The following is a 12,046-nucleotide window of genomic DNA, read 5'->3' as shown; positions in this document are numbered from 1 at the left end:
TATATATTTTGGGGGTTTGTTTGTTTGTTTACACTCCCTGTTAGCACATGTAGGTAGTCTTTTTCTTTTAATGCATGGCTGAATTGAAAATAGATGAAACATCTTTGGTGTGGGCAAGGGAACTGATAGTTTTTCCGATAAGCAACTGCTGTGACAGCAACTCAAAGTGAGTTTTCTGTGACCATGCTGAAGCAACGGAAATTGAGCTTAACATCCCATGAAATGACATGTTGACACATAATATTTCATCAAATAAACTTTCGTTTGTGGGCTGATTAAGCTTTGTTAAGAGTCCATAACTGACTTCAATTTACAGTAAGGCCTATTCATTTAGCAGACACTTGTAACATCAGGGGCGTCCTTTTTACTGGGGCACATGCCCCAGTATAATTCTGCTGTGGCCCAGTAAAATCTAAAGTTTGAGTTTTAACAATTTACTTTATTAGTCAGTGCATTCATTTAGATTGATAATCCCAGAAAAAAATGTATGCAGTATCCCAATCAACGCTTGTAAAATCAAAGCAGTTTAACCCAAAACACAAACCAATGCACCAGAATTTCATTTCAGCCCGCTCTTCTGAGCTTGCCAAATAGCCACTGCAGCACGCACACAAGTCAGAATTGAGGTAGGCTAAGAAAACATTACAAAACTACAGAACGTTTCTAAATTATAGGCCTACCGATCATCTTATTTTGACTAAAACATAAAAACAATATTACAAGCTCCAAAAAACGGTGTTTGCGTTAAATGAATGCGAAAAAAAATGTGTGCGCTAGTAAGTATTAATGTCCCTGCCAAAGCTGATATCAAACTTGCGTCCCTGAACTGTTGTACAGTGGGTTAAGCAAGGGGAGTTTCTATAGCCGAGTAGTGCATCGTGCGCAGCACGCTTGGAAGAAAAAAAAGGGATATGAATAGGGGCCTGTGCCCCAGTAGAGTTTTATGTATAACAGCGCCCCTGCTTGTAACCAAAGTTACATTAAGGCGAGTGTGGGACTCAAACCCATCACACATGCACTGCAGAGTTTTGCTGCATTGAACTTCAATTGCGTCGAGTGGTTTTTGCACCCACCATAGTACCCACAAAGCTACAGGAATGACTCCTTATTAAAACAAGCCACCAATAAGATCTATCATGTTTTCAATGTTTTCCCCTCGCATTGAGATCAATTTTCTGCATTGTTATGACATTTTCAGAATTATATTGTTGTCTCAGCTTGTAGTTCAGACTACCTCGAGGCCCTCATGTTTACTATATCCATGGGTCGGCATGTGTTGTTGCTGCAGGTTGATATCCACCGGCGAGCATGGGAATGGGCTCGGAACCAATGTTGGAGGAAGACAGAATGTATAGAAGAGTTGGAGATCAGAAGAGATAATGAAGACTGTGATGGGCTGGGAGGACGTGCACCAGACAATGGCTTTGTGAGCCTGCTTCGCAACTCAGCGATAGTTCGAGCTAAAATGGCTAACGTGCATTCGCTAGTTTGGCGAATGCACAAAAACGAAAACGAGGGAAGGCTGGGGGACTCCTAGACACTATATAAATCTATAGGGACATCCCCTATCTAAGACATCAGTAGGGCTTGTTGTAATTTCCAGGAGTGAATAACAGGTAGGCTAACCTTAAGTTATCGTTCAAAAGATCAAATTCCAAACATTTCATAAGTTTCATAACATGACAGTGGAAACGATATAGAAAAAACTAGTCTTCAGAACTTTTAAATGATGACTTAACAAATGTTCAAACATGGTTTTATTAAAGCTCCTTTTACAAAAAAATACAACCTGTTTCCCGCCCCATGAACTTGTATGAACTGAATTCATCAGGAAATCTGAGGAAACAAACCAAATGAATCAATCATTGACCACCCTCTCTGTTTGCAGTCTATTCTTTTCTCAAATGCAAAGCGCCTCTTGTTAAACTCAAGGTCATGTCTGGTACTAAACTAAGTCACCCCAAAACTGAGGAAGTGTCCGTCACATCCACTACTGAGACAATACTTCACAATATCTGCCCCAGGGGATGTGAAACATACATGAGAATAGGCAGAACAGCCCATTGTTCAGCAGTCTGATTATTTCCTGAGTGTTTCACCCTCAGATTTATGCATCCGAACTTGCCATATTGTTCTTCTGAATGGCAGACCCGTGTTCCTTACAGTGGATGCAGGAGGGGAGGAAGGACACACTGGGGAGGTCTGGACACCTGGGCTTTCCCTGAAGTATCAACGACAGGAGAGTGTCACTGGTGCAGGACAGGAGTGTTACTGGTGCAGGACAGGAGTGTTACTGGTGCAGGACAGGAGTTCTACTGGTGCAGGACAGGAGTGTTACTGGTGCAGGACAGGAGTTCTACTGGTGCAGGACAGGACAGTGTTACTGGTGCAGGACAGGAGAGTGTTACTGGTGCAGGACAGGACAGTGTTACTGGTGCAGGACAGGAGTTCTACTGGTGCAGGACAGGAGTTCTACTGGTGCAGGGGGTCAGATGGCTGAGCAGTTAGGGAATCGGGCTATTAATGAGAGGGTTGCCAGTTCGATTCCCTGCCATGCAAAATGACATTGTGTCCTTGGGCAAGGCACTTCACCCAACTTGCCTCGGGAGGAATGTCCCTGCACTTACTGTAAGTCGCTCTGGATAAGAGCATCTGCTAAATGACTAAATGACTAAATGTAAATGTAATGGTGCAGGACAGGAGAGTGTCGCTGGTGCAGGACAGGAGAGTGTCACTGGTGCAGGACAGGAGAGTGTTACTGGTGCAGGACAGGAGTTCTACTGGTGCAGGACAGGAGAGTGTTACTGGTGCAGGACAGGAGTGTCACTGGTGCAGGACAGGAGAATGTTACTGGTGCAGGACAGGAGTTCTACTGGTGCAGGACAGTAGAGTCACTGGTGCAGCACAGGAGTGTTACTGGTGCAGGACAGGAGAGTGTTACTGGTGCAGGACAGGAGTTCTACTGGTGCAGGACAGGAGTGTTACTGGTGCAGGACAGGAGAGTGTTACTGGTGCAGGACAGGAGTTCTACTGGTGCAGGACAGGAGTTTTACTGGTGCAGGACAGGAGTTCTACTGGTGCAGGACAGGAGTGTTACTGGTGCAGGACAGGAGTGTTACTGGTGCAGGACAGTAGAGTCACTGGTGCAGGACAGGAGAGTGTTACTGGTGCAGGACAGGAGTTCTACTGGTGCAGGACAGGAGTGTTACTGGTGCAGGACAGGAGTTCTACTGGTGCAGGACAGGAGTTCTACTGGTGCAGGACAGGAGTTCTACTGGTGCAGGACAGGAGAGGAGGAGACGCTCACTGCTAATGCACTTCTTTCACTGAAAAGCTTTGTTAACGATGACTGGGATATACATGAAAAGCAGACGACTGTTAGACAAACGTGCTCACGGACAACAGCACGGAGGAAAAACCCAAGCCTCCCCGCGGTGCTCCACATCCCCTCCCCCCACATCATGTCAACAAGTTAACGGTTCGTTGACGTGCCGTTGGCCATGTGAGCATCTCGCCTTGTCACCTTCACGTTGGGGCCCAGCTGCTTCCCAGTATTGTTGCACCCTAAATAGAGACGACCAGGAGCTGGATGCGGAGCGGCAGGCCTTGTCACCCCCCCCCCCCCCAGCCCAGCATGTGTTCTTTCACCACGGGAGGTGTTTCCACTGCTGGCCAGCCCCGCCTCCTCCTGTTTTTCGAGCACATACAGTAATCACAAACAGGAAGTCCCCCCCCCCCAGAGTCAGTCACATCGTGCACTTCCCTCTTTTGTTTGGGGGATGGGGGGAGAGGGAGGAGGGGGGGGGGGGGTTGTTGTATTCAGCTCCATGGCTCCATGTCCTATCAGCAGCCTGATACCATCCCCATCCCCCACCCTCGCCCACCCCCCTCTTCCCCTCCCTAGGTCTCAAGGTTGAGGTTTGCTGGTGGGGAATCAGTGGCGGAAATCGGATTTTAAATTCTGTAATGTGAGAGAAGGTTAAGGCAACGCAGTTGGCGTCATATTACAGGTGTACTCTCGCAGGCAGTAATTACTGTAGTACTACGGCCGTACTTTCACCGTTTGAATCCTTCCGAGGTCTGTTATCCCCTTACCATGATGCCAGTGGGGCACAATTGATTTACTTTCACGAGCAATAATAATCACCTTGTTGTATAGCATTGTCTAAATATATCTGTGCATTACAGTAGAGCAAGGAGAAAACAGGAACAAAGTGAATTGTAGACATCTTTCAAGGCTGAAATCTTTACTTGGGGCTAATCTGAAAGGCACATTTTATGAAGAACATTTCAATTTCCAATAGATAACGCAGAGTCGTGTAGTAGTGGTAATTGGGAGTTTATGTTGGGAACGTTGTGTCTTTTTTCTCCGAGTCGTCCGAGACTTCCATTCCTCCTGGGTCTCTTCCTCCCCTTCTCAGCCACACACTCGCTCTTTCTCACTTACCCTCCCTCCCTCCCTCTCTCCCTCCCTCCCTCCCTCCCTCCCTCCCTCCCTCCCTCCCTCCCTCCCTCCCTCCCTCCCTCCCTCCCTCCCTCCCTCCCTCCCTCTTTAAACCTGTGCTGTAGGTCCACAGCACCAGGATCTGTCCCCATGTCTGAGCAGTGACTCAAAGGTCCTGGGCTTGGTCTGTTCCCAGGGTGATTTAGCCAGGACTGGAACTTTCCATTAAATAACATCCCATAAATAAACTCTGTACACATTCATCTCTCAGTGTGTCACAACTGGTTATACTTGTGATCCTTTCACAAATATAAATCACTTATCCTTCAAGAGTTCCCAAACTAAGAATGTAGAATACATAATTACTAAGTTCACGAGTGTGTCTCGTAAGGTTTAGGACATGATCCTGAAAAGAGGAAGCCTATATGAGGTATTATGAGCTGATTTACAATAAGAAATATTTCAACGGTGTTGATTTATATACAATTTCTCCAGTCTATATTATGTCTGAAAGTTGAAATACGTCTTAGCTTCAAACATCTTTTTCATCAGTTTGTTGGTTTTCTGGAATATTTCTTCGTTGGTGTAGACGTCTCAGTGCTGCCTGGTCTGCTGGCCATGATAGGCTGTCGTGAAGAGACACTGGGAGGCAGAACAGTACTAAACACCAGGAACAGACTGGCTCCACGTCCCGGGGAATTGTGGGTAAATATCTGGAACCTAGTCATGGGAATTAAGTCCAAGACTCAGGGGAAGCGACACGGCTTTGACACCACAATGGAGGTCTCTCTCTCTCTCTGTCTTTCTTTCTCTGTCTCTCTCTCTCTCTTTATCAGATTTGCCATCCTCATAATGATATTTGGACTTTCAGTAAATAACAGTTTATATGAAACTTTTGTGTGTTCCAGTTTGTTTATGTTTTGTTACCTTGAATGTGTTTGTACAATGGAATGACAAATGCCTGTGTGTTTGGGTGTATTTACATAGTGTTTGTGTATAATCTGTGTGTGTATAATTATGCGTGTTTGTTTATATAAACTGCATAGTAAAATAGAGTAATTGTGTGTTGGGTGATAGAACGAAAGGGAAGAATTAGCTTTCCATTGCAAATGCTGTTTAGTAGTGGTGTGTGAATAGATGGCTGGCTGGCATTTAGCCTGAGGCCAACATTTCAGCTAGAGCACCACAGAAAGTTGACTAAGACCTAAGTTGAACAATAACAAAAAACAAAATGGTCGTAAAAAGTGTACAAAGTTGACAAAAGTTGAAAAAGTTTTTTCAACTACATGTTGACACTCCCTGTCTCTACCTTCCACACACACACTGCTGGAACAGAGGGGGACACCAAAAGGGCTCTGGCTCTGCAACAGGAAACAGCCACCTATTCCCAGCAGTCCAGAAGGGAAGTGATGTCGCTACAGGAAGATGTTTGACAAATGGAGGCAATTCCACAGTAAACAGCTCACTGTGGTGCTTCTAGTACTAGACACCGCTCCCTGTTCCTCTGATCTGATCCGCATGACCGTCTTCATCCAAAAAACTGCTCTCATTCAGATCACTGCTCTGATAAAGATGACCAGTACTTAAGAAAGTACCAGACTTTCCGTGTCTCATTTCACTGACCTGACAGCGGTCGTCGTGATTCCATATCTCAGCTAACCATAGTTTTTTTTCTTCTTTTTTTTCTTTGGGACAAGGAGGAAGGGACCCTCCTCCACGGAACGACCAGAAGGAAATAGTTGTTGGTTGTTTCGCTACCTTGCCTGATATCTCTCTCGTACTCTGTTGTATATCCCTCTCTTTGTTGCTATCTTTCAGTTTCTCATTTTGTATATCTCACGATCTGTGTGTGTGTGTGTGTGTGTGTGTCTCTCTGTCTGTCTCTCTCCTTTACAGCTCAGCTCGACAGAGACAACAATAGACATTGTGTTTACAGTTATACATTCCCATAAAAAGAACTTTTCAAAGGACTATTGAATTGGTGACAACTGACTGGGTGCCATTGTGCTGTCCATCAAATTGAAGCTATGTGTCCTGTGTTTGGTGTTCATTGTACCTGGCTGAAAGAAAAAACAAACACAAAATTCCCTAACAGGTTAGGGAAAACATAACTCAAACTGTAGAGACTCAAGATATCATCAGGCAGCTGGAGAATTTAGCCACGAACATGTTTATTATTGAAACGGTAAACAGAGCACAGGGACCAACTTTGCATAACAGAAGTCGAAGAACGCAAGTGTCAACAAGCGTCCGTTGGGCAATCTGCGAACGTTTCAAAGATCCCACCAAAGAATCAGGCCCGGCGAGACACAAGCCATGCTGCATGGACGTGTGCAGCGCGTCGGCTCCGAGCCCTAAGAGGAGGTCTGGAGATTAATCAGCCGTGGGATTCGCACAGCTGAGCCATGTGCCGCTCAGACAGGGACGTTCCTCCGCCCCTCCCCTCACCTCACCAGCTCCCCCTCCCAGCTCTCTCTGTGTCGGCTCTGGGCTGGCCGACCGTGTGGACATGAGCCGGGGCCAGCTCCCTCATCGACGAGCCACCAACACGGCGGTCCATGTACCCGCCAGTCTGGCCGGCAGGGTTATAACAAAGACCTCATTGTGGAGGCCAACTGTGTGCGTATAGGCTCTTCTACAACTGACGTCTTCAGCGCAACGAGCCACCACGCTTGTGTCCAGTCCAGGACAGTCCTGTTCAGCCTCTCTTTCGGGGGAGAGTGCAGGGAGAAGGGAGGGCCTGGATAATTGGGGTTGTGGAAGGAGACAGGATGTCAGGGAGAGGGCAGCTTGTTGGGGACTGAACGACCGCCAGTCTCCCAGCTGCCTCCTCTGAGGGGTTAGGGTTACATACCAGGTTCATTTCTCTTTCTTTCTTTCATTTTTTCTTTCTTTTTTTTCTTTCTTTCTTTCTTTTTATCTTTCATTTTTTCATTCTTTCTGTCTTTCTGTCTTTCTGTCTTTCTGTCTTTCTGTCTTTCTGTCTTTCTGTCTTTCTGTCTTTCTGTCTGTCTGTCTTTCTTTCTTTCTTTTTCTCTATTTGTCATGTCTTCCCCTTTCTCTTGACCTCTCATCAGGTCAAACTTCACACACACAAATGACACAACTCTTTACACAAAACCCTTCGACACGCACAGACAAATGTTGCATGTCGATCTGTGCGGAAACAACCTTTGAGCTCCGGAGGACTACATGCTATTTGACAAACGCAGATTCAGCAAACGGCGAGTCCGACAGCCTGGTAGCAGCTGCCGGGATTCCCAGATGAAAGGACAATTATCACCTCAGCCCCTAGGGGCCATCAGGGGAAATGGTCTCCAGTGTTTGCGTTGACATCCAATCACGGATTAGAAGGCAGCCGCGAGGGGATGTGGGGGGAGGGGGGAGATGTGTAGCAGGCCAGAGGAGGGAGTCCTGGGAGTCTGGAGCCCAGGCTGGCTGCGTCTTCGGCTGCCTGCTACTAGGATGTGACGTCCGCGCTCGCCCCCCTCTTCTCGACCTCCCTCGGGAGACCCAGACGGCCCCTGCTGTCATGTCCACTCAGGTCACCTCACGGAGCAAGGGCAGGAGTCGTTTCCCACTCGTTGAAAAGCCGAGCCACCGAGCGCCCCGTCAGAATATTACTCATGTTAGCTTTTTTAGGGGTCTGGGAGCAAGAGAAAAGTTAAAATGGTCCAACCAAAGACGGAATAATACCCTGGAAGATTTAGACGTTTGGTGAACTTATTGAAAAGGGTCATTGCGCAAAAAAGAGTAAAAAACTGAGAGAGAGAGAGAGAGAGACAAAGAGAGAGCAATATAAAAAAAAGAGAGAGCGAAAGAGAGCGAAAGAGAGAGAAAGAGAGAGAGAGAGAGACAAAGAGAGAGCAATATATAAAAAAAGAGAGAGCGAAAGAGAGAGAAAGAGAGAGAGAGAGACAAAGAGAGAGCAATAAAAAAAAGAAGGAAGGAGAGCGAAAGAGAGAGAGAGAGAGAGAGCGAAGGAGGAAGCCTCTCTCCCCTTCAGGTCCCTCCAGAACCTTCTCGGTCTGAAGGAGAGCTGTCAGCAGGAGGCAGCCGCGTGGAGAGGCCTTTATCTCTTTAATGCACTGTCTTACGGCAGTCCTGCCGCCGCGCCAGGGTGGAAGAGACGGATCCGGGTGGGATCCCCACTCTAAACAGATTTAAGCCCGTGAGCACTCGCACATCTGCCGCTGACACAGGGGGGCTTTGTAGCCGCGCGAGTGGCGGATCTCCACGGCGGACATGACAGTCGGACACAGTCTTGGGAGATCTGTGTTTGAAGATCTGCAAGGCCACTTTGAGGTCTCCTCCAAAGCCCCAGATGAATTGCAAATAAACACTCCAATCTACCCCACCCCCCCCCCCCCCCCCCCCGCCGCCCCCCGATAAGATAGGTGGAGTTCTGGGAATAGACTGAGAATCAAGAAGGGAGGGTTTGTCTTGGAAACGACAAAAAGGAGGTGAGGAAATGACAACAGATTAAGAGCAGAGAGGACTTCCTGGATGAAATGTACTTGAGTAACAGCAGTGGGTTGGATAAGATGATTTGGCTGAAGCGTCACCTGAAAAACAGGAAATAACGTCAGATGAGGAAAATACTGTTTTGACCTGCACATGGTTTAAGTAAAAAAGAATGTTCAAGCATTCCTATTTTAAATTGTTCTTTTTTTTAAATTGCACCAAATAAAGATTCACAAAAGCAGCATTGTTGCCTTCTTCAAGAGACAATGGTGGATCCAGGTTAATACAAATCCCATGTTCGAACAAACAGTATTTAAATGATCATTGGTGAATACTGGAGTATAGGCAGCACACTGGAGAGGAAATCTCATTCTTCCTTCTCTTGTCTTCTCGTCTGAACTTGACAAAGCACAGCTGCTTCCGGACGATTCCAGCACCAGCACCTCGAATGAGCTTGAGAGACTTACCAGGATAGAGACATTAAAGAGACAGACTATTTGTGGTGAGATCTCTCTTCAACCCACACAGCCTGGGAGACAGTGAGGAGACACAACACAGCCACAGTCCTTCTGTGGGGGTGTCAAAGCTTGCATCATTTTGTTGTGTGTTTTCCAATTCAGTGTGACTGCTCCAATCTCACACCTGTCAAAAGGAAACCAGGGATTACTCCAGAACAACCCGTCCCCACAAGCACCCCTGAGGCGTTGGCAGTTGGACAGCCCCCCCCCCCCCCAACCCCCCCTACTCCCCCCCCCCCCACACACACACACACACACACAGGAGTTACACCACACCAGACCCACACACCTGGCTGAAGCAACACAAGGGGTGTGACCTCTGTCGGCTACATATAGTCTTTGCGACATGTCACAGGAGTTTGGTGTTTACACCCGCCCATACCCCACGTCTTCACTCCAATGCCCCCTCTAAGAGTTTACAGACACCAGCTGACAGATATTTTCCACAGTCCCTAGAGAGGGTGGCTGGCTGCATGGTGTATCCTGGACTCCCGATGAACAGCAGCTGTGTCAACAATACAGGAGATGGGAGACTCCCAGTCCACTGATAATGGTCCTCCCGTAAATGGACCCTGAAAGCCAAAGATGGCTCTGTGTTACAAGAGATGGCCTGTTTTCATGGGGCTATCTATGTTGGTGTTTGACATCGAGCTTTCCAATTTTGTCTTGAAACGTTGTTGAAGAAAACCGTGAAGGAATGAAGGATTGCGGTGTATGTTGTGTCTGCATCATGTCAGAGGATGCTCTGGGGAATGTATCTGCTTCGCCAATCAAATCCCAGGGGTCGCTTTTCATCAAACAACAGTGGTGCTAACGCCTGGTGGCCGATCCCATTAAGACAATTAATGACATGGAATTCCTCCATTTGTTTCCTTACAGAGGCTGCCAACAGCAACAAACAGGGGGAACCAGCGGAGGTGGAGTGTGTGTGCGTGTGTGTGTGTGTGTGTGCGTGTGATGTTGTGGTTGGTTACGCCAGTTAAACCAGTTCCTGAGGGTCTAACGTGTGCCTGCTGTCTGTCGACTGGTAGATGGTATTGTGTGTGATTAGTGGATGGGGGGGGACACTTGTCGGCTGACACTTGCTCTGTCTGGCTGCAGTTGTGCTTCCATAGTTACCACACACACACACACAAATGCACACACAGACGCACACAGAGACACACCTGGGGAGAAATGTTTGCACTTGCTACTCTCTTTGCCAAGTGTAAACATGAGCAGAGGGGAGGGGCGAGGAGGAGAGGGAAGAGGAGAGAGGATGGAAGGAAGGCAGGAAGGAAGGAAGGGAAGGGAGGAGAGAGGAGTAAAGGGGAGGAGGGGAGGGGCGAGGAGGAGAGCGAAGGGTAAAGTAGGAGGAGAGGAGAGGAAAGGAGAGAGGAAGGGAGGGGATCCGGCAACCTTCTGATTACTAGTCCGACTCCCTCACCGCTCAGCCATCTGACTCCCATGTTTATCCCACAGCGTGTCTGACCATTACATCTGGGGAGGTTCTGCACCATGGACTTATCCTGTGAGCTTCTCCTGTAGGTTCTGTGCCTTGGAACTCTTCAGCTGCACCATCACATGCGAAACGCTGACGTCACAGGCGACCTGAATGGACTCATCTCTTCATTTACTCGATTCGTCGGATACCCAACTGTCTCCCTTCCTCTGATGATTGAAGGATAAAACGAAGAGAGCATGATTGACCTAGCCCTCATAAACAAACACATCTCCTTGTGCGACAAAAACATCTCCCAGTTTGGACAAGTGCGACATAAACGGACTGTGCCATCAACTTCAGTTGTGTTATGGTTTTGATATGGTCGGTATGTGATATAAAGTGTTGCACAAAAGGCTTTCAGCACTCTCCTTGTTGTGGGGTAAACAGCTTGGGTGTGGTGTTGGCCAGTGGCACCAAGCTGTTATTCACACCAGCAAAAAACGAGAACGTTTAAAGTCTAGTCATCAGGCTTTTTTTGTATTTATTTGTAACTTTATTCAGCATTCTTCCCAGCACTACAAATACATCTTTAGACAGAGAACCAACACATTTTACTGGATGTGAAATTGATGAGTTCTTCCCTTCAGACGCTAGACGTCGAACCAGAGTTTTCTTTGATCTCTCCCCATAAGAGAATACAGATGAACCCCCTTGACTTGCCTCAACTGCCATTGCTGCTCGCAGCCATGACGACGAACACAGTTAACGACCTGTGTTTGCTGTGCTGTTACCTCCTCCACTTCTTCCTCGTCTCTGGTGCTGTGGGTGTGTGTCCTACTGCCTGTGCCTCAACCCTCCAACACAGAGGCAGTTCTCCTCCAATCTCCAGCCTGGACCCCCTCACAGTGCTGCATCCAGAACAGATCTCCTCTCTGGGCAGAGCTCTCACAGTCCTATCTTGTCATCATCTGGAGCCCCCCCCCCCCCTCCCCCCCAGCAGAATCCGTGGCACACTGATCTAGGTGAACGGAAAAAGAGAAATGGAATTCGGTTAGGAGGAAACTGGAGAGGCCTCTTGAATTCATATCTGAACGAACCCCAATATTGTGTGTGACTGGTAGGACCATCACCATCAGCACTCAAACCTTCTAGCGGGCCCATCTCCCACTTCAAAAACATCCTCAAGTCACACTGCCC

The sequence above is a fragment of the Hypomesus transpacificus genome, unplaced genomic scaffold (genome assembly GCF_021917145.1).
Source record: "Hypomesus transpacificus isolate Combined female unplaced genomic scaffold, fHypTra1 scaffold_30, whole genome shotgun sequence".
Taxonomy (NCBI): domain Eukaryota; kingdom Metazoa; phylum Chordata; class Actinopteri; order Osmeriformes; family Osmeridae; genus Hypomesus; species Hypomesus transpacificus.
The sequence above is the reverse complement of the archived record's forward strand: the minus strand, read 5'-3'. Positions refer to the sequence as shown.